Source organism: Notolepis coatsorum (assembly GCF_963971535.1).
Source record: "Notolepis coatsorum genome assembly, chromosome: 2".
Classification (NCBI taxonomy): domain Eukaryota; kingdom Metazoa; phylum Chordata; class Actinopteri; order Aulopiformes; family Paralepididae; genus Notolepis; species Notolepis coatsorum.
Window position 1 is genome coordinate 3,692,280 of NC_140166.1, and position 20,254 is coordinate 3,712,533.

Here is a 20,254-nt window from a genome sequence, read left to right on the forward strand (position 1 = left end):
CTATTACACACTATTACACTATTACACACTATTACACTATTACACACTATTACACTATTACACTAGCACACTATTACACTATTACACACTATTACACACTATTACACACTATTACACACTATTACTCTAGTACACACTAGCACACTATTACACACTATTACACTAGCACACTATTACACTATTACACACTATTACACTATTACACTATTACACACTATTACACGATTACACACTATTACACTATTACACACTATTACACTATTACACACTATTACACACTATTACACACTATTACACTATTACACACTATTACACTATTACACACTATTACACACTATTACACACTATTACACTATTACACACTATTACACTATTACACTAGCACACTATTACACTATTACACACTATTACACTATCACACTAGCACACTATTACACTAGCACACTATTACACTATTACACACTATTACACTATTACACACTATTACACACTATTACACTATTACACACTATTACACTAGCACACTATTACACTATTACACTATTTCACACTATTACACTATTACACACTATTACACTATTACAGTATTACAGTATTACACTATTACACACTATTACACTATTACACAAAATGTGCACATTTTAGTTTTTCATTTTAGGTATTTTGTGGTACTTTGTGGTATATTTCCAGGCACTATGAATCGATCTTTTTACGTTGCATCGATCTTTTTACGTTGCATGGATCCTATTTGATAATTGATAATAGATCGATATATCGATCTGGATCGATGTATTGTCCCACCCCTAGTATTGTGTGAGTTTGAACACAGACAGCTCACTGGCTTCGTTGAAAACAAAGAAACAGCCCACAGTGGCACTGTCAACTTGTGAAGCCGAATACATGGCTCTAGCTATGACAATACAGGAATGTATTTATCTAGAACAACTGCTCGAAGGAATGGATACCTATGTATATAAGAAAACTGTTGTTTATGAAGACAACCAGGGAACCATTGCAATTGCTAGAAACCCTGTGTGCTGACAGAGGTGTAAACATGTGGATATAAAATATCACTTCATCAGATCTGTCATCAGGGAAGAAAGGATGACACTTGTTTATTGTCCTACAGACGACATGGTAGCAGACGCTATGACAAAGCCTGTCTCCAAACTGAAATTGAGAAGATTTGCAGAGGTCATGTTTGGTGTGTAAATATTGCCTGTTATGTAATATTGACTGCCATATTCTTTTTGATGTTCTGAACTGTATTCTTTTCTTTGAAAGATGTTTTTGGAAAAGTTGTACAGTATACACGACAGCCATAAGTGGGAGTGTTGAAGTTATGTGTTATGTATGATTGCGTGTAACTGCTTAACTGTTTCCACAAGAGGGCGCTATAGGCGTAGCTATTGAAGCTGACGCCAGGTAAGAGGTATAAAAGGAGATGTTACCTCCCCCTCGATCTCTTCCTCCATCGCCTCTCACAAGGAGAAGGTCTCCTGTACTGATGTGTGCAATGTGAATAATAAACCACGCCAAAGGCTAAAGAGAGAAACCTTGTCGTCATGGCCAAATTATTGTCGCTCCATAGGTGACTCTGTCAACAAAACTGAGCAGCTTTATCTAGCATTTTAAACGGAACAGCTTTATCAAAAAATGTGTACTGAGAAGCCTTATCTAACATTTTAAACTGAGCAGCTTTATCTAACATTTTAAACGGAACAGCTTTATCTAATATTTTAAACTGAGCAGCTTTATCTAGCATTTTAAACTGAGCAGCTTTATCTAACATTTTAAACTGAGCAGCTTTATCTAACATTTTAAACTGAGCAGCCTTATCTAACATTTTAAACTGAGCAGCCTTATCTAACATTTTAAACTGAGCAGCCTTATCTAACATTTTAAACTGAGCAGCTTTATCTAACATTTTAACCTGAGCAGCCTTATCTAACATTTTAAACTGAGCAGCCTTATCTAACATTTTAAACTGAGCAGCCTTATCTAATATTTTAAACTGAGCAGCTTTATCTAACATTTTAAACTGAGCAGCTTTATCTAACATTTTAACCTGAGCAGCTTTATCTAACATTTTAACCTGAGCAGCTTTATCTAACGTTTTAAACAGTGTAACAACCCCTTCATTCTGTACCTTTCTCTTCTGTTTTCTCTCTTTTGTTCTCGCCCTCCCTCCTTCCCCCTTCTCCTGAGTCCGTTCTGCTGGGAACAGATTCCACTCCAGGATCTCCTCCTGCCACCTGTGGGGAGTTTGGACTGGGGCTAGAGGAGTCCACATCAGGATCTGAAGGGGCCGGAGTGTCTACAGACCCAGCCGAACCATCTGGTCCAAGTCCTGCTAGGGAAGAGTCCACTGAATCTGATTCAGGACCAGAAGAATCTGGTCCGAGAGGGTTGACAAAGCTATCAGAGTCACCTGGACCCACAGCATCTGGAGCCGGAACTGGTCCGGGCTTTTCAGCTGGCCCGTCATCTGCTGCGGCTGGAGAGTCCACTCCAAAATCTGATCCAGGATCTGATGCAGGATCTGCAGAACCCAGGGAATCTGGAACAGGGGAGGCGGAGTCAGGGAGACGAGCCAAACCATCAGAGAGGGAGGGGCTGGATGGAGGAGGACTGTCTGGTGTGACATTAGGAGGAGGTGGTGTAACGTCTCCTGGACTAGATGCTCCTTCTGGAGATATTACTGCATCAGGAGGAGCACCCGCAGGGCCTCCGTCTGGGACAGCCGGGGCCAGGGAGGCAGCAGGAGCCGCTTCAGAGCCAGGAGGTGGAGGAACAACACGGCCAAGAGCTACATCAGAGATCTGGGTGGGTGGAGCTTCCTGGGTGGGTGGAGCTTGTTGTGTAGGTGGAGCTGCAGGTGAAGATGCAAGAGGCGGTGCAACCGATCCCAGGTCAGGTGATGATGGTGATGATGTGGACGTGGCCGTTACTCCATTAGGTGCAGGAATCATCAGAACATCAGAGGTTGTCGTGCTGGTGTCCAGAGGCCGAGCACTGGGAGCTGGAATTATTGTACTAGTACCCTTGTTTGTAGTACTAGTATTCTGGTCTGCAGTACTGGCTGTAGTGGTAGCGGTGCTGGCAGTGTCTGTGTTGTCAGGTGCGGAGTTAGTGGGCGGAGTCACTGTGTCAGAAATACACACCTGAGAGTAAGTAACAGGGGTGCGGGAGGTAGGACTAATACACATACACTGCACCATGTTAGTGGCTCCTACTTTAGGACTAATGGCTGTGTCTGGAACTGTAGGAGTAATGTCTGGGACTGTAGTACTAATGGTTGGAACTGTAGGAGTAATGTCTGGGACTGTAGGACTAATGGTTGGAACTGTAGGAGTAATGTCTGGGACTGTAGGACTAATGGTTGGAACTGTAGGAGTAATGTCTGGGACTGTAGGACTAATGGTTGGAACTGTAGGACTAATGTCTGGGAGAGTGTCAATACCTGTGTCAGTTACTGTGGTAATAGCAGCAGTACCAGTTCCAGTAATACTAGTAGCAGAGTCAGAGGTTGAAGTCGCTGTGTCTGTAGTGGTTGACCATGATGTGGTTGTAGAAATGTCAGTAGTGGTGGGAGTAGCGAGGTCACTATTAGTGGTAGTAGCTAGGTCAATAGCTAGGTCAGTAACAGCGGTAGTAATAGTCCATGTATCAGTAATGGCAGTGGTCCATGTAGTGTCAGTAGGCGTGTCAGTTGTTGTACTAGGATCAGTGGTCCATGTACTGTCAGTAGCTGTGGCAGTTGTTGTACTAGTATCAGTGGTCCATGTGGTGTCAGTAGGTGTGTCAGTTGTTGTACTAGGATCAGTGGTCCATGTGGTGTCAGTAGGTGTGTCAGTTGTTGTACTAGTATCAGTGGTCCATGTGGTGTCAGTAGCTGTGTCAGTTGTTGTACTAGTATCAGTGGTCCATGTGGTGTCAGTAGCTGTGTCAGTTGTTGTACTAGTATCAGTGGTCCATGTACTGTCAGTAGCTGTGTCAGTTGTTGTACTAGTATCAGTGGTCCATGTGGTGTCAGTAGGTGTGGCAGTTGTTGTACTAGTATCAGTGGTCCATGTGGTGTCAGTAGCTGTGGCAGTTGTTGTACTAGTATCAGTGGTCCATGTGGTGTCAGTAGCTGTGGCAGTTGTTGTACTAGTATCAGTGGTCCATGTGGTGTCAGTAGCTGTGGCAGTTGTTGTACTAGGATCAGTGGTCCATGTGGTGTCAGTAGCTGTGGCAGTAGGTCCATCAGATGCAGCCGCTGTTTCAGAGAAGAAGAGTTAAACTCACAACCAGACGGTACATGTTTTCACCCAGAAGGCTTCAGGCTTTACTACAGACTGGCTTCAGACAGCAGACTGGGAGGGGAATTCTGGATACTTTCAATCTACACACCGTTAAATTGCATATACTGTACCAGTAAACTGTGCCATGTTTAGGGTCTTAGAAACGTTGACATTTGTGACATTTTAAACTCAGAATGTCATTCAGCAGATATTTTTCAAATGGGATTTTTGTTATATTTTGGGTACATAATTGTTGATGTATTTAACTTTTTTTTTGATGATGTTACACAGACAGCGAAGGTAAGCTAGACCAGTGGTTCCCAAAGTCGGGGTCGCGACCCAAAGGTGGGCCGCGAGCAGCCAAAAAATAAAAAAAATAAAAAATTTATATATATATATATATATTTTTATTTTTTTTTTTTTTTTTTATTATTTTAATTTCTTTTGGTCAGGCCACTGAACTTAGAAGCAGGCCAGGACAGTGTTTCTAGTTGTATTCTAAAATTCTGTTCTATTGTATTCTAAAATGTGACTATATGGTTTTATATTAACTTAATAAATAAACAAAAACGAAAAATCTACTTATTTCAACGAACATTTCAAACTAAATAACAGATTATGCACATAAAACCCTGAAAACTACCGAAGCAACAATAGTATTTTAATGAGGCTATTATTATTATCATTATTATTTTGCAACAAGTTAGCCCTCTCATAAATAGCACATATAAATGAATAACTAACTTGAACTAACTTAATAGGATTGAAGTGATATTTGGCTTAAAAAATCAGTCGCCTGGCAAAAAAAAAAAAAAAAAAGCCCGACGATGTGCATTGGGCCGCGGCTCTCTGATGCCTTATTTTCTCGGTCCTGGCCTGAAAAGTTTGGGAACCCCTGAGCTAGACTAGCAATCAGGCTAGTTTTGACATCAAAATGAGAAAAAAAATGTATTTACAACATTGAAATTGACATTCCTGATATGAAAGCAGTTGGTTGCTTTTCCACAGACAATGTAGGTGCTGCACATCATGGACGTGAACAGTGTAGGTGCTGCACATCATGGACGTGAACAGTGTAGGTGCTGCACATCATGGACGTGAACAGTGTAGGTGCTGCACATCATGGACGTGAACAATGTAGGTGCTGCACATCATGGACGTGAACAGTGTAGGTGCTGCACATCGTGGACGTGAACAGTGTAGGTGCTGCACATCGTGGACGTGAACAGTGTAGGTGCTGCACATCATGGACGTGAACAGTGTAGGTGCTGCACATCATGGACGTGAACAGTGTAGGTGCTGCACATCATGGACGTGAACAGTGTGGTGTTGATTTTCCAGTGAGAACATCGCCTCCCTCTTCATATCTATACTCTAAGCTCTTTGGTTTTGGTCCCAGATATATACAAAAATACAGGACTACCTGTCTGATAGCAGGAGGAGGGGCTTACCTGTGGTTGCCATGGAGTCTGTGGAGGGCATGGGGGAGGAGCTGAGGCCTGGTGCAGAAGGTTGCCAGGGTTAAAATGAAATGGTTCCACAATTACCAACCACACAAGCATGTTTGCATCCTGCCTTCTCATACTAGTAGCGTCCATATTAGAACACAAGCATACCAGTGCACTACCACACTAACAAACTACTACCCCAATAACTATACAAACCTCACTGGTTTTCTAACACAGCAACCACACTAACATGCTAGTATACTTCTTCTTCTTCTTCGTTTTCTAGTCTACTAACCTACAGTAGGTTAATTAGCCTCTAGTCTTACCTGCTCCATCTGAACTAACTGCTCCAGGGGGAACTGTGGTCGTCATGGCATCAGTGACTGAAAGGTCTATAATGATATGGTCAAACAGGAAGTTAGATTAGAGTCACCATCAAGGCCACTATATATACCATAATCTAGACCAAAATCTAGATGACAGTATATAGACCATAATCTAGACCACTATCTGGACCATAATAGGCTGTTATCTGGATTAAACTGTTATCTAGATTCTAGACCATCATCCAGGCTGTTATCTAGGCTGTGATCTAGATCATAATCTAGCCTGTTGTGGTTCCCAAAATCGGGGTCGCGACCCAAAGGAGGGTCACTGAACTTAGAAGCAGGCCAGGCCAGTGTTTCTAGTTGCAGCAGCTCAATAGTTAGATAACCTAGGTGGTGAACAACCAGGAGATCACTGCAACTCACACAAGTTGGAGAACTATCTCTCTCTCTCTCTCTCTCTCTCTCTCTCTCTCTCTCTCTCTCTCTCTCTCTCTCTCTCTCTCTCTCTCTCTCTCTCTCTCGCTCTCTCTCTCTCTCTCTCTTGCTCTCACACACACACACAAAGGGAGCCGTGATTGGTGGAGGCGGGACCCTTACAAAAAACTGTTGTTGCTAATCATTGACACATGCTAGCCTGTAATAATCCCCCCCAGAAAAATCTACTTTGCATTTGATATATTGCAAATATATGCCATCACACACACTGGCATTTAAAGGGTTAGAATTATAAAATTAATATGTGGTGTTATGATCAGGGCTGAAGTTGAATAAAAGATTGTATTATTTTCAATCTGACATTACAAAAAAACTGAAAATCCATCAAAATCAGTGTTGTTGCTAATCATACATATGCTAGCCTGTTTTTTAACAATAATTTGTGATGCCATCACAAACACTGGCATTTAAAGGGTACAAATAAAAAAAAATCCTGCACCAGAATGCAGGAAATGAAGTCTTTGTAACAAGAAATGTCCTGGTGGGGGACCCCCAGACCCCCTGCCTAAAAAGTGGCCTGACTGGGGCTATATTTTGCACTATATTTCCTGGCCTGAATGATTTCCCCAGTCCGGCCCTGGTTAAAAGCCTCCAATGCTTATTAGTGTGTGTGCGTTTCAACCATACATTTCCATTTATTAAAAAAATAAAAAATAAAAAATGTACCTCCTATAATAGTGGGGGTCGCGGCTCTCTGACCCCGTTATTTTTGGGTTGCGGCCTGAAAAATTTGGGAACCATCATCTAGGCTGTTATCTAGAACACAATCTAGGCTGTTATCTAGACCATAATCTAGACTGACTGACTGACTGACTGAGTGACACACACACACAACCAAATGCCGCCTGGTGGAGATCATTAGTGTTACCAGCAGTGTTCTACAGAGAACGTCTGTCTGTCTCATGTCTTATAGATAAACCTCAGCCTGGGGTAGACTTTATGCTGCACCGTGTGTGTGTGTGTGTGTGTGTGTGTGTGTGTGTGTGTGTGTGTGTGTGTGTGTGTGTGTGTGTGTGTGTGTGTGTGTGTGTGTGTGTGTGTGTGTGTGTGTGTGTGTGTGTGTGTGTGTGTGTGTGTGTGTGTGTGTGTGTGTGTGTGTGTGTGTGTGTGTGTGTGTGTGTGTGTGTGTGTGTGTGTGTGTGTGTGTGTGTGTGTGTGTGTGTGTGTGTGTGTGTGTGTGTGTGTGTGTGTGTGTGTGTGTGTGTGTGTGTGTGTGTGTGTGTGTGTGTGTGTGTGTGTGTGTGTGTGTGTGTGTGTGTGTGTGTGTGTGTGTGTGTGTGTGTGTGTGTGTGTGTGTGTGTGTGTGTGTGTGTGTGTGTGTGTGTGTGTGTGTGTGTGTGTGTGTGTGTGTGTGTGTGTGTGTGTGTGTGTGTGTGTGTGTGTGTGTGTGTGTGAAGGTGGGCCTTCTAAGTGTGTGTGTGAAGGTGGGCCTTCTAAGGCTAAGTCCCGAGGTCAGGGTGGGCTAACAAAGGCTTAACACACACACACACACACACACACACACACACACACACACACACACACACACACACCATATGGCAGTAGGTAGTGACCAGCAAGCTGCTAAATGACAGATTACTGCTCAGCCTCCAGGTGAACGTAGTTCTAACCAACAGTAACAATAACATCCTCTCTCCCTCGTCTCAGTCAGACACAGTGGTCTCTCTCTCGTCTCAGTCAGACACAGTGGTCTCTCCCTCGTCTCAGTCAGACACAGTGGTCTCTCTCTCGTCTCAGTCAGACACAGTGGTCTCTCTCTCGTCTCAGTCAGACACAGTGGTCTCTCTCTCGTCTCAGTCAGACACAGTGGTCTCTCTCTCGTCTCAGTCAGACACAGTGGTCTCTCTCTCGTCTCAGTCAGACACAGTGGTCTCTCTCTCGTCTCAGTCAGACACAGGGGTCTCTCTCTCGTCTCAGTCAGACACAGGGGTCTCTCTCTCATCTCAGTCAGACACAGGGGTCTCTCTCTCGTCTCAGTCAGACACAGTGGTCTCTCTCGTCTCAGTCAGACACAGTGGTCTCTCTCTCGTCTCAGTCAGACACAGGGGTCTCTCTCTCGTCTCAGTCAGACACAGTGGTCTCTCTCTCGTCTCAGTCAGACACAGGGGTCTCTCTCTCGTCTCAGTCAGACACAGGGGTCTCTCTCTCGTCTCAGTCAGACACAGTGGTCTCTCCCTAGTCTCAGTCAGACACAGTGGTCTCTCTCTCGTCTCAGTCAGACACAGTGGTCTCTCTCGTCTCAGTCAGACACAGTGGTCTCTCTCTCGTCTCAGTCAGACACAGTGGTCTCTCCCTCGTCTCAGTCAGACACAGGGGTCTCTCCCTCGTCTCAGTCAGACACAGTGGTCTCTCTCTCGTCTCAGTCAGACACAGTGGTCTCTCCCTCGTCTCAGTCAGACACAGGGGTCTCTCTCTCGTCTCAGTCAGACACAGGGGTCTCTCTCTCGTCTCAGTCAGACACAGTGGTCTCTCTCTCGTCTCAGTCAGACACAGTGGTCTCTCTCTCGTCTCAGTCAGACACAGTGGTCTCTCTCGTCTCAGTCAGACACAGTGGTCTCTCTCTCGTCTCAGTCAGACACAGGGGTCTCTCTCTCGTCTCAGTCAGACACAGTGGTCTCTCTCTCGTCTCAGTCAGACACAGTGGTCTCTCTCTCGTCTCAGTCAGACACAGTGGTCTCTCTCTCGTCTCAGTCAGACACAGTGGTCTCTCTCTCGTCTCAGTCAGACACAGTGGTCTCTCTCTCGTCTCAGTCAGACACAGTGGTCTCTCTCATCTCAGTCAGACACAGTGGTCTCTCTCTCGTCTCAGTCAGACACAGGGGTCTCTCTCTCGTCTCAGTCAGACACAGGGGTCTCTCTCTCGTCTCAGTCAGACACAGTGGTCTCTCTCTCGTCTCAGTCAGACACAGTGGTCTCTCTCTCGTCTCAGTCAGACACAGTGGTCTCTCTCTCGTCTCAGTCAGACACAGTGGTCTCTCCCTCGTCTCAGTCAGACACAGTGGTCTCTCTCGTCTCAGTCAGACACAGTGGTCTCTCTCCTACAATCCTTCTACCTGACTCCCACTGACATGCTTCCCACTCACAAAACAGGCAGCTCCTTGGATCTCCTATTCTCCCGTAACTCCAGCGTCATTAACATCACGGTAACTCCCCTCCGTATATATCTGACCATTTCTCACTAACTCTCATGCTTAACCCCAAATCATCCACCCAAACCATCTCAATCAGACGCAACCTGCACTCCCTATCCCCCTCCACCCTCTCCTCCCACGTCCTGTCCGCTCTACCTTTGAGTGACACGTTCTCTGCTCTCCCCCCAGATACGCCAACCTCGACCCTCCTCTCAGCCCTCTCAACCTCCTTCGACAAGCTCTGTCCCCTTGCTGAGAAGCCTGCTCACCGTTTCCCACCCAGTCCATGGCTGATGGATGCAGTGAGGGAATAAAGACAGGTCCTGAGAGCGGCCGAACCCGCTTCAAGGCCCTCGACCTGGCAATCGAGCAGTGAAGGGAACGGCTCCCGTCTACCTCTGGTCAATGGTCTCTAACGACACACCCTCAAGACCCCTCCGCCCTATGTCTTCTGGCCGCCTCAGACCCACTCCTGTCCGAACTCCGGGAGGGTTGTGGTGAATAATTTAATCTAGGTCTTAAGGTTTTAGGTGATTCTGGTAAAGAACTTTGAGAGAAAATGTCAGTTAACAGTTAAAGAGGCGTTGACAGCATAACCTTGCATGCTCAGTTAATGGGTTAGAGTGAGTAAGCTATTTGGTGAGATAGCATGTTAAAAACAATTTAAGGAAACGGATAGTTGAGGCAGTTATCTGAAAACCTTCAGTCAGTTCCCCTTTCAAGGTACCATATGGTCGTAAATAGCTCAGGCAGTTAGAAGTAGACAATAGGAGATAGGCCAGAGGGCAGAGGTCAATTTGTGATAGCCACTTGGATAATCACCAGGCCCTTGGAGACTTCAGGCCTCAGAAGGGAAACCCTGTATAATATGTAAATCACCAGGCCCTTGGAGACTTCAGGCCTCAGAAGGGAAACCCTGTATAATATGTAAATCACCAGGCCCTTGGAGACTTCAGGCCTCAGAAGGGAAACCCTGTATAATATGTAAATCACCAGGCCCTTGGAGACTTCAGGCCTCAGAAGGGAAACCCTGTATAATATGTAAATCACCAGGCCCTTGGAGACTTCAGGCCTCAGAAGGGAAACCCTGTATAATATGTAAATCACCAGGCCCTTGGAGACTTCAGGCCTCAGAAGGGAAACCCTGTATAATATGTAAATCACCAGGCCCTTGGAGACTTCAGGCCTCAGAAGGGAAACCCTGTATAATATGTAAATCTGTTTGAAGCCAGTCAGAGTTGTGAGCGGACAGAAAGATGCAGGAAGTTAAATGGATTAAGCCAATCATTGGGATTAGGGGAAACAGGAGGGGTTTAATTTCAACAGTATAAAACATTGTGTCAAACCCTTGTGTGACTTTTACTGAGACAGAGCAGAAGTTAGTTATTGGGACTTCACCTTTCTGTGAATTGAATTAACTTTTTTGTAATAAAACCTTTGAATAAAGTAGTAGTTCGAGACTCATTTTCGCACAAGTGTAACGCATATTACATCTTTTGATCGTCGTCTACCTGAATAATTGGTCACCACAGGGTCATCAAAGAGAAGCCGCAGATTCTCCATCCTTGCTCGAACTTCCCACCACAGTTAGGACAGCCGAAACCCGACCTGTGAGGATTGGTTTGTTCCCCGCCACACGCTTCTTCAAGGTACTGTGTTGATTGGTGCATTCCCCGCCACACGCTTCAGGAGCGATTACCAATTCCATCACGCACCTGTCGTAGTTTGTAATTAGCGCTCCAGAGGCTTCATATACTCGGACCTTCTATCAATCGTTGTCGGATCGTTTTGATTACTACTGCTACTGCCTGTCTCCCCCCGTTGTTGTGCCTCGTCTACTTTCCCGCCAGCACATCTTTGGATCGCCGCTGGTGTATATCTTGATCATCCGTTTTGGAGCTGTGCCTCGTTGCCCGCTTTTTCGCGTTTGCGCTTTGGTGAGTTTTTGGAAACAAACCTTTTTGGATTATCTGTTTTTGTGTGTTTGGATAACACTGAAGAAGTACCGTTTTTGTTTTGTACCGGACTCAGCTAAATTGTGTGTTGGGATAACACTGAAGAAGTACCGTTTTGTTTTGTACTGGACTCAGCTAACTTGTGTGTAGTTTACACCGAAGATCAAGTCACTTGTATTTCATACTGGACTCAGCTAAAGGAGGACTGAACTGCACTGCCTCTGTGTACTGTTGGACTGTTGTTGATCACTCTCTCTCTCTCTCTCTCTCTCTCTCTCTCTCTCTCTCTCTCTCTCTCTCTCTCTCTCTCTCTCTCTCTCTCTCTCTCTCTCTATCTCCGTTTCCACTCCGAGTTGGATCTGGGAGTATCTGCAGAGCCGCAGCGGCGCCTACGCCGATTCCCCACCTCTAACACCGGGAGGATCTGCAGAGCCGCAGACAACTCTGCCGAAGGCATTCTCCTTTTTGTTAATTCTGATTTGTTATTTGGCTCATTTTTGATTCTGTAATAAATACGCCCTAGTGTTTGGCTAACTCTGAACTACCTGTCTGTGCCGTGCTGTTGAGGTCGGTTTCAAACCCTAACATTACGACCCGACCATGACGACCTCAGCCGACACAGACAGAGTCAGGACAGCGTTGGCGGTCCAGATTGAATTGACCAACGACCACAGCCTACAGTTAGGTGCGGCTGCGGCTGCTGTACAGGAGCTCCGAGCCCAGGTCCTGCCTATTCAGGAGTCCCTTGGCTCTCTGGCTACCCTGCAGACAGCCCAGGGTAATCAGCAGGCTGATATTCTTCACCAATTACAAACGCTGAGTGAAGCATTTAACGCCCTGCTTGTAACCCCACCTGCTTCAGGAGTCTCGGCCAGAGCACCACCCGCAGCCGTGGCGGGCCCCGCGTCTCCCGATCCCGCACCTCGGGAGCCCCGTCTCTCCGAACCACGGTTGTTCAATGGTAACTTCGAGGATTGTGCCACATTCATCATGCAATGTGAGTTGGTTTTTCTTCATCAACCCAGCCGATTCACTTCAGAGGGAGCCCGAGTGGCTTACATGACTAATCTGCTCTCAGGCCGGGCAGCACAGTGGGTTACTGCCTCCTGGTCAATGAGGGCTGATTTTTGTTTTTCCTACCCAGACTTCGTGGCAGAGCTCCGCAGGGTTTTCCACCACCCAGCTCGTGGCCAGGACCCAGGAGCCCGGTCGGGCACCTTCCGGCAGGGCAGTGGCGGGGTCACCGACTACGTGCTGGAGTTCAGACTGGCCGCAACGGAGAGCGGTTGGAACGATCAAGCGCTTCGTCTCACCTTCATGAGGGGACTCAACGACGCTGTAAGGGACCAGCTCGCGACCCGTGAGGAGCCTGAGTCCCTCGAGGACCTATTCAACCTCGCCATTCGCATCGACGGACGCCTCCGGGAGAGAAGGCGTGAGAGAGCCCGACTGGGACCCCCAGAGGTTCCCCAGACCCCCCGCACTCGTGACGGTACTGCGGTCTGTCCTGCTCCCTCCACAACTGGTGGTTCCTTCCCCTCCCGTTCGGTGCCCGAGGAGGAACCCATGCAGCTGGGACGCTCACACCTTAGCCCGGCTGAACGGGAGGCCAGGTTCAGGTCCGGCCTTTGCCTCTACTGTGGCCGGGATGGGCACCGTATCTCCAACTGCCCCACCCGGCCAAAAGACCCAGCTCGCCGGGACCCCGGGAGATCCTGGTGAGCCGTTTTTCTCGTTCCCAGAACCGTGCACCACCTATCCGTCTGATGAGCGTCACCCTGGCCTGGGCGGACCAACGGGCGACGGTGGAGGCACTCATTGACTCGGGTGCTGACGAGAGTTTCCTGGATTTCGAGTTTGCTACCCAGGCCAACATTCCACTAGAGGACCTCGTGAGACCCTTGGAGGTGTTCGCGTTGGACCAGCACCGCCTGGCTGACATCACTCAATGCACCTGTCCAGTCCTTCTCACCATTGCTGGTAACCACGTTGAGAGACTCCAGTTTTTTATCACCAGATCCCCTCTTGTCCCAGTAGTCCTGGGCCGGCCCTGGCTCGCGCTGCATGAGCCCCACATCGCCTGGTCCTCCGGTACCATCAGGGGGTGGAGCTCCTCCTGTCATGCCCAGTGTCTTCAGGCGGCGTCCTGTCCCTCGCCCCGGAGATCCCTTTGTGAGCCGCCCCCGGACCTCTCGACTATACCCCCCCGAGTACCACGACCTCGAGGAGGTTTTCAGTAAGTCCCGGGCTCAGGCCCTTCCGCCTCAACGGCCTTACGACTGTGCCATCGACCTCCGCTCTGGGGCTCCCCTTCCCGGCAGCCGCCTCTACAGTCTGACCGTCCCTGAGAAGGCAGCGATGGATAGATACATCTCTGAGTCCTTGGAAGCAGGCCTCATTCGGCCTTCCTCCTCCCCGGTGGCGGCCGGTTTCTTTTTTGTTGGGAAGAAGGATGGAGACCTTCGACCCTGCATCGACTATCGCCAACTCAACGAGATCACCATTAAGAACAAGTATCCTCTTCCTCTCATGAACTCCACCTTCGAGCCTCTCACCCAGGCTACCGTCTTTACCAAGCTGGACCTCCGGAGTGCCTACCATCTGGTCCGTATCCGAGAGGGCGATGAATGGAAGACCGCCTTCAAGACTCCCAGGGGCCACTACGAGTACCTGGTAATGCCGTTCGGCCTCACCAACGCTCCGGCGGTATTCCAGGCGCTCATGAACGACGTCCTCCGTGACATGCTGGAGGAGTTTGTGGTGGTATACCTGACCCTCGAGGAACACATCCAGCATGTCCGCCGTGTGCTGGAGCGCCTCCTCCACAATCGGCTCTTTGTCAAGGCAGAGAAGTGCCAATTTCACTCCGACTCCGTGGATTACCTGGGCTTCATCGTGGAGAGCGGATTGACCCGAGCTGACCCTCGCAAGATCCGGGCCGTGGAGGAGTGGCCGGAACCCACCTCTCGGAAGGAGCTACAGAGCTTCCTCGGGTTTGCAAACTTCTACCGAAGATTCATCCGGAACTACAGCCAGGTGGCGGAACCACTTACCAGGCTAACCTCTCCCGCCCTGCCATTCGACTGATCCCCAGCGGCTTGTGCTGCGTTCCGTTCCCTCAAGAAGAGGTTCACCACCGCCCCGGTCTTGCTCCACCCAGACCCCAAGAGACAGTTCATTGTAGAGGTGGACGCCTCGGATACTGGACTAGGGGCTATCTTGTCTCAGCGGTCGGCAACGGACCAGAAGGTAGATCCGTGCGCCTTCTACTCACGTCGTTTCCTCCCTGCCGAGAGGAACTATGACATCGGCAATCGGGAGCTGCTGGCGGTTGTGGCTGCCTTGGAGGAGTGGCGTCATTGGCTAGAGGGGGCCGAGGAACCATTCACCATTTGGACGAACCACAAGAACTTGACGTACATCCGTGCTTCCAAGCGCCTCAACGGCCGGCAGGCAAGATGGGCCAGCTTCCTCAGTCGGTTCGACTTCTCGCTGACCTTTCGCCCTGGTTCCCGCAACACGAAGGCCGACTCCCTGTCCCGGTTACACTCCAAGGGGGCTCCAACCACTAAGGACCCGACTCCCATCCTCCCAGAGGCCAGGGTGGTGGGAGTGGTCACCTTGGGCATCGAGGGGGTGGTAAGGCGTGCCCTACGCTTCCATCCCGCTCCCGGCAATGTACCTGTTCGTCGCCTCTTCGTCCCCGACTCAGTCCGGTCCCGGGTCCTCCAGTGGGGCCATACCAGCCGGTTCGCCTGCCACCCGGGCGTTCATCGCACGTTCTCCTTCCTGGCTCGTCGATTCTGGTGGCCCACCATGAGGAACGACGTCAAGGAGTTTGTTCTGGCCTGCGCGGTCTGCGCCCGCAGCAAGGCCTCCCACCAGGCACCCTCCGGGCTATTGCAGCCGCTTCCCATTCCGAGCCGCCCTTGGTCCCATGTGGCGTTGGACTTCGTCACGGGTCTTCCTTCGTCCCAGGGGAACACGTGCCTACTGACCGTGGTGGATCGGTTCAGCAAGGGGGTTCACCTCGTGGCCCTTCCCAAGCTTCCCTCGGCTGCCGAGACGGCGGACCTCCTGACACGCCACGTGTTCCGCCTCCATGGGTTTCCCCAGGACGTCGTCTCGGACCGGGGGCCCCAGTTCACTTCCCAGGTATGGCGGGCTTTTTGCAAGGGATTGGGGGCAACGGTCAGTCTTTCCTCTGGTTATCATCCCCAGACTAACGGACAAACGGAGAGGATGAACCAGAGCGTGGAGTCTGCTCTTCGTTGTGTGGCTGCCGAGAAACCCGCTTCTTGGAGCCGGTTCCTTCCCTGGGTCGAGTACTCCATCAACTCCCTGGTCAGTTCCGCCACCGGCCTCTCACCTTTTGAGGTATCCCTGGGCTACCAACCCCCTCTTTTCCCTGCACAGGAGTCGGAGGTGGCTGTTCCCTCCGTACAGGACCATCTCGACCGGTGCTGACGGGTCTGGGAGATCACCAGGACTGCACTGCTCCGGTCATCGGAGCGCGCCAGTCGTGGGGCTGACCGGCGCCAGGTCCCTGCGCCGACGTACCACCCTGGGCAGAGGGTGTGGCTGTCCGCAAAGGACCTTCCGCTTCGATCCTCGGCCAAGAAGCTTAACCCCCGGTTCGTCGGTCCTTTTGAGGTTCTGAAGGTGCTCAGTCCGGCGGCGGTGAGTCTTAAGCTTCCTGCGTCCATGCGCATTCACCCCGTTTTCCATGTGTCCCGGGTCTCTCTCAGTCCCCTGATGCCTCCTGCTCCGGACCCGCCTCCTCCCGAGATGGTGGACGGACACCCCCAGTGGCAGGTCCGCCAGCTGATGGGCGTCCGACGGCGGGGTCGGGGGTTCCAGTACCTGGTGGACTGGGAGGGATACGGCCCGGAGGAACGGAGCTGGGTCTCCCGCCAGCTCATCATGGACCCCGGCCTGATCACCGACTTCCATCGTTCCCATCCGGGCGAGCCGGGTCGGGCTGGTCGCCGGGTGGCTCCCGTGGAGGGGGGGGTACTGTGAGGATTGGCTCGTTCCCCGCCACACGCTTCTTCAAGGTACTGTGTTGATTGGTGCATTCCCCGCCACACGCTTCAGGAGCGATTACCAATTCCATCACGCACCTGTCGTAGTTTGTAATTAGCGCTCCAGAGGCTTCATATACTCGGACCTTCTATCAATCGTTGTCGGGTCGTTTTGATTACTACTGCTACTGCCTGTCTCCCCCCGTTGTTGTGCCTCGTCTACTTTCCCTCCAGGACATCTTTGGATCGCCGCTGGTGTATATCTTGATCATCCGTTTTGGAGCTGTGCCTCATTGCCCGCTTTACGCGTTTGCGCTTTGGTGAGTTTTTGGAAACAAACCTTTCTGGATTATCTGTTTTTGTGTGTTTGGATAACACTAAAGAAGTACCGTTTTTGTTTTGTACCGGACTCAGCTAAATTGTGTGTTGGGATAACACTGAAGAAGTACCGTTTTGTTTTGTACTGGACTCAGCTAACTTGTGTGTAGTTTACACCGAAGATCAAGTCACTTGTATTTCATACCGGACTCAGCTAAAGGAGGACTGAACTGCACTGCCTCTGTGTACTGTTGGACTGTTGTTGATCACTCTCTCTCTCTCTCTCTCTCTCTCTCTCTCTCCGTTTCCACTCCGAGTTGGATCTGGGAGTATCTGCAGAGCCGCAGCGGCGCCTACGCCGATTCCCCACCTCTAACACCGGGAGGATCTGCAGAGCCGCAGACAACTCTGCCGAGGGCATTCTCCTTTTTGTTAATTCTGATTTGTTATTTGGCTCATTTTTGATTCTGTAATAAATACGCCCTAGTGTTTGGCTAACTCTGAACTACCTGTCTGTGCCGTGCTGTTGAGGTCGGTTTCAAACCCTAACATGACCAATCTTTCGCTGTCGACTAAAGACACACTTCTCTCTCTCTCTCTCTCTCTCTCTCTCTCTCTCTCTCTCTCTCTCTCTCTCTCTCTCTCTCTCTCTCTCTCTCTCTCTCTCTCTCTCTCTCTCTCTCTCACTACCAGCCTACCAAGTCTAAGATTTATAACATACACATCTGATCTGATGCAAACTACATCTAAACTATGAACTACATCTTTACTACAAAACTACTGTACACGTCCCATGATTCCCCACCTGTAGGAGACAGAGTCTGGTCTGCACTGGTTTGTTCTGGTGCAGACTGGTCTAGACTGGTTTGTGCGGGTCTGGCTGGGGGTGGGGTGGGTATCTGAGGTGGAAGGGGGAGGGGAATCTGTGGGGGCAGTGGGCAGAGCATTCAGGATGAAAACAAACAAGAACTAAATATAGGAAAGTATGCAAAGAAGAATTCTCAGGGATGAAGAAAGAAAGAGAGAGACAGATGGCAGGAGAGAGAGAAAGCAAGAGAGAGAGGAAGACAGAGAGAGAGAGAGAGAGAGAGAGAGAGAGAGAGAGAGAGAGAGAGAGAGAGAGAGAGAGAGAGAGAGAGAGAGAGAGAAAGAGAGAGAGAGGGATGGAGGGTACTTACAGGCTTCTGTCTCTGCTGCTTCACCTGAGAGAGATGGAGAGAGAGGCAGAGAAGAGAGACAGGTGGAGAGAGAGAGAGGGAAAAGATGGAGAGAGGTGGAGCGAGAGAGATGGAGAGGGAGAGATATGGGGTAGAGAAGTGGAGAGTGAGAGAGATGGAGAGTGATGGACAGGGAGAGAGGTGGAGAGGGTGAGAGGTGGAGAGGGAGTGAGATGGACAGGGAGAGAGGTGGAGAGGGAGAGAGATATAGGTGGAGAGAGATGGACAGGGAGAGAGTTAGAGAGGGAGAGAGGTGGAGAGGGAGAGAGAGATGGAGAGAGATGGACATCGAGAGGTGGAGAGGGAGAGATATGGGGGAGAGAAGTGGAGAGGGAGAGAGAGGTGGAGGGATGGAGAGATGGAGAGATAGAGGTGGAGAGATGGAGACGAGGACAGATGAAGAGGGAGATAAATGGAGATGTTTGATATTAACATCCTACAAACATGTTTTTTTTTCTTTTTTTTTAAGATCAATTAACCATAATGTTTCAAATCATTTACATCTTCCTTTCCATCATACCAATAAGGGGCAGTATTAAATAAAATATATAGTTCAGATGGCAACATAGGTGGATTTCTTTTCACCACCAGGTTTATCTTAATCCTTGAAGTGTCTATTCCACCAAACTCCTCCTGCAATCAACAGTCATGTTTTGCCTCGACTATTGCAATGCTCTGCTAGCTGGCTTAACGGTTTGCGTCACAAGCAGGGCAGCCTGGGAGAAATGCGAGGCCCTGTGCGAGATTTAAACGCGAGCCCGATAACGCGATAATAGCGCTGCCCGAGGCTGGGCATGATACAGTCAACATATAGCAAGAGAGAGAGCGAGAGAGAGCTCCCGTTCTACAGTCAATATACAGTGTACAGAGAGAGAGAGAGAGAGAGAGAGAGAGAGAGAGAGAGAGAGACACATTGGAAAGAAATTGAAATGCTATTTGGCCCTAAACAGAGAGTACACAGTGGCAGAATACCTGAGCACTGTGACTGAAGATCCTTGACTAGGTACAGACTCAGCGAGCACAGCCTAGCCATCGAGAAAGGCAGCCATAGGCAGACTGTGTGTGTTAGAAAGAGAGAGAGAGAGCATGTGTGTTTGTCGTGTGTGTGTGTGTTAGAGAGAGAGCATGTATGAGAGAGATAAGCAAAGATGAGCCCCTAAAAGGATATTCAACTTTTAATGGAAGAACAAAACAGAAGGAAAAGATAACTTCACAAAGGCAACATGAATATACATAGATCCAAAAGGACAAAGATCAACACTTAAATCCAAAGAGAAGAGGGTCTATACCAGAGAAAACAGCTAAACAGCATTCAGCTAAATAGGCTAGCCAGGTACTGACACCAGGCCACACACAGCTTTGGCCAACGGCCCAACGCTACCCAAGCTACACAAACGACCAAGACAATTCACACACAGCACATGTCGTATCTCCAAATGTTGTGAAGTAACATATGTTTTGCCTGGAAAAAAACATCGTTATTAACAAAACATTCGGGAGGGGAAGGAAGGAAGAGTGGGGTAATGTCATGACATCTTACCTGCACGAGGAACGCAGGGCGAAAGGCTGCAACACAGGTCTCCACGTTGACGAAAGGCCTCTCGCTGGCGGGACAAAAAGAAGCTATGGCCGGAGCCTTGTCATGGTGCAGGCCCGACTACATCTTCTGTCAAAGATGATGTCGTAGTCAGAGTGCCAGAACCCCCTGCTATTCTCACGGCTAATGTCAATGGTCGTAGCACAAGCTAACAGCTAACTCTAGGCTAACTGATAGCATCAAACTAACGTTCCCAGCCGAGCGTAGCCGGCAGCTAACGTCGTAGCTAAACAGCTAACTGGCTAACAGTTAGCTCAACCCGGCTATCGCTAACCATTAGCTAACGCAGAAGCAAGCTATGCGGCTACCACTGAAAAACTGTACAACATGAGAAAAGCAATACAGGTGCTGACACCAGGCCACACACCGTTAGCTACTAGTACCATTATCTGAATTAAAAAAAAAAAAAAAAAAAAATGATCTAACCCTAACTAACCATACTGTCATGCACTTG

General features: G+C 49.0%; 1 protein-coding gene across 1 annotated transcript in view; it reads right to left on the reverse strand.

Moving 5' to 3' along the window:
* LOC311248905 (netrin-G2-like) overlaps positions 1-20,254 on the reverse strand; it is a gene marked incomplete at both ends in the record, with an annotated part of 118,877 nt that overhangs the window by 45,380 nt on the left and 53,243 nt on the right.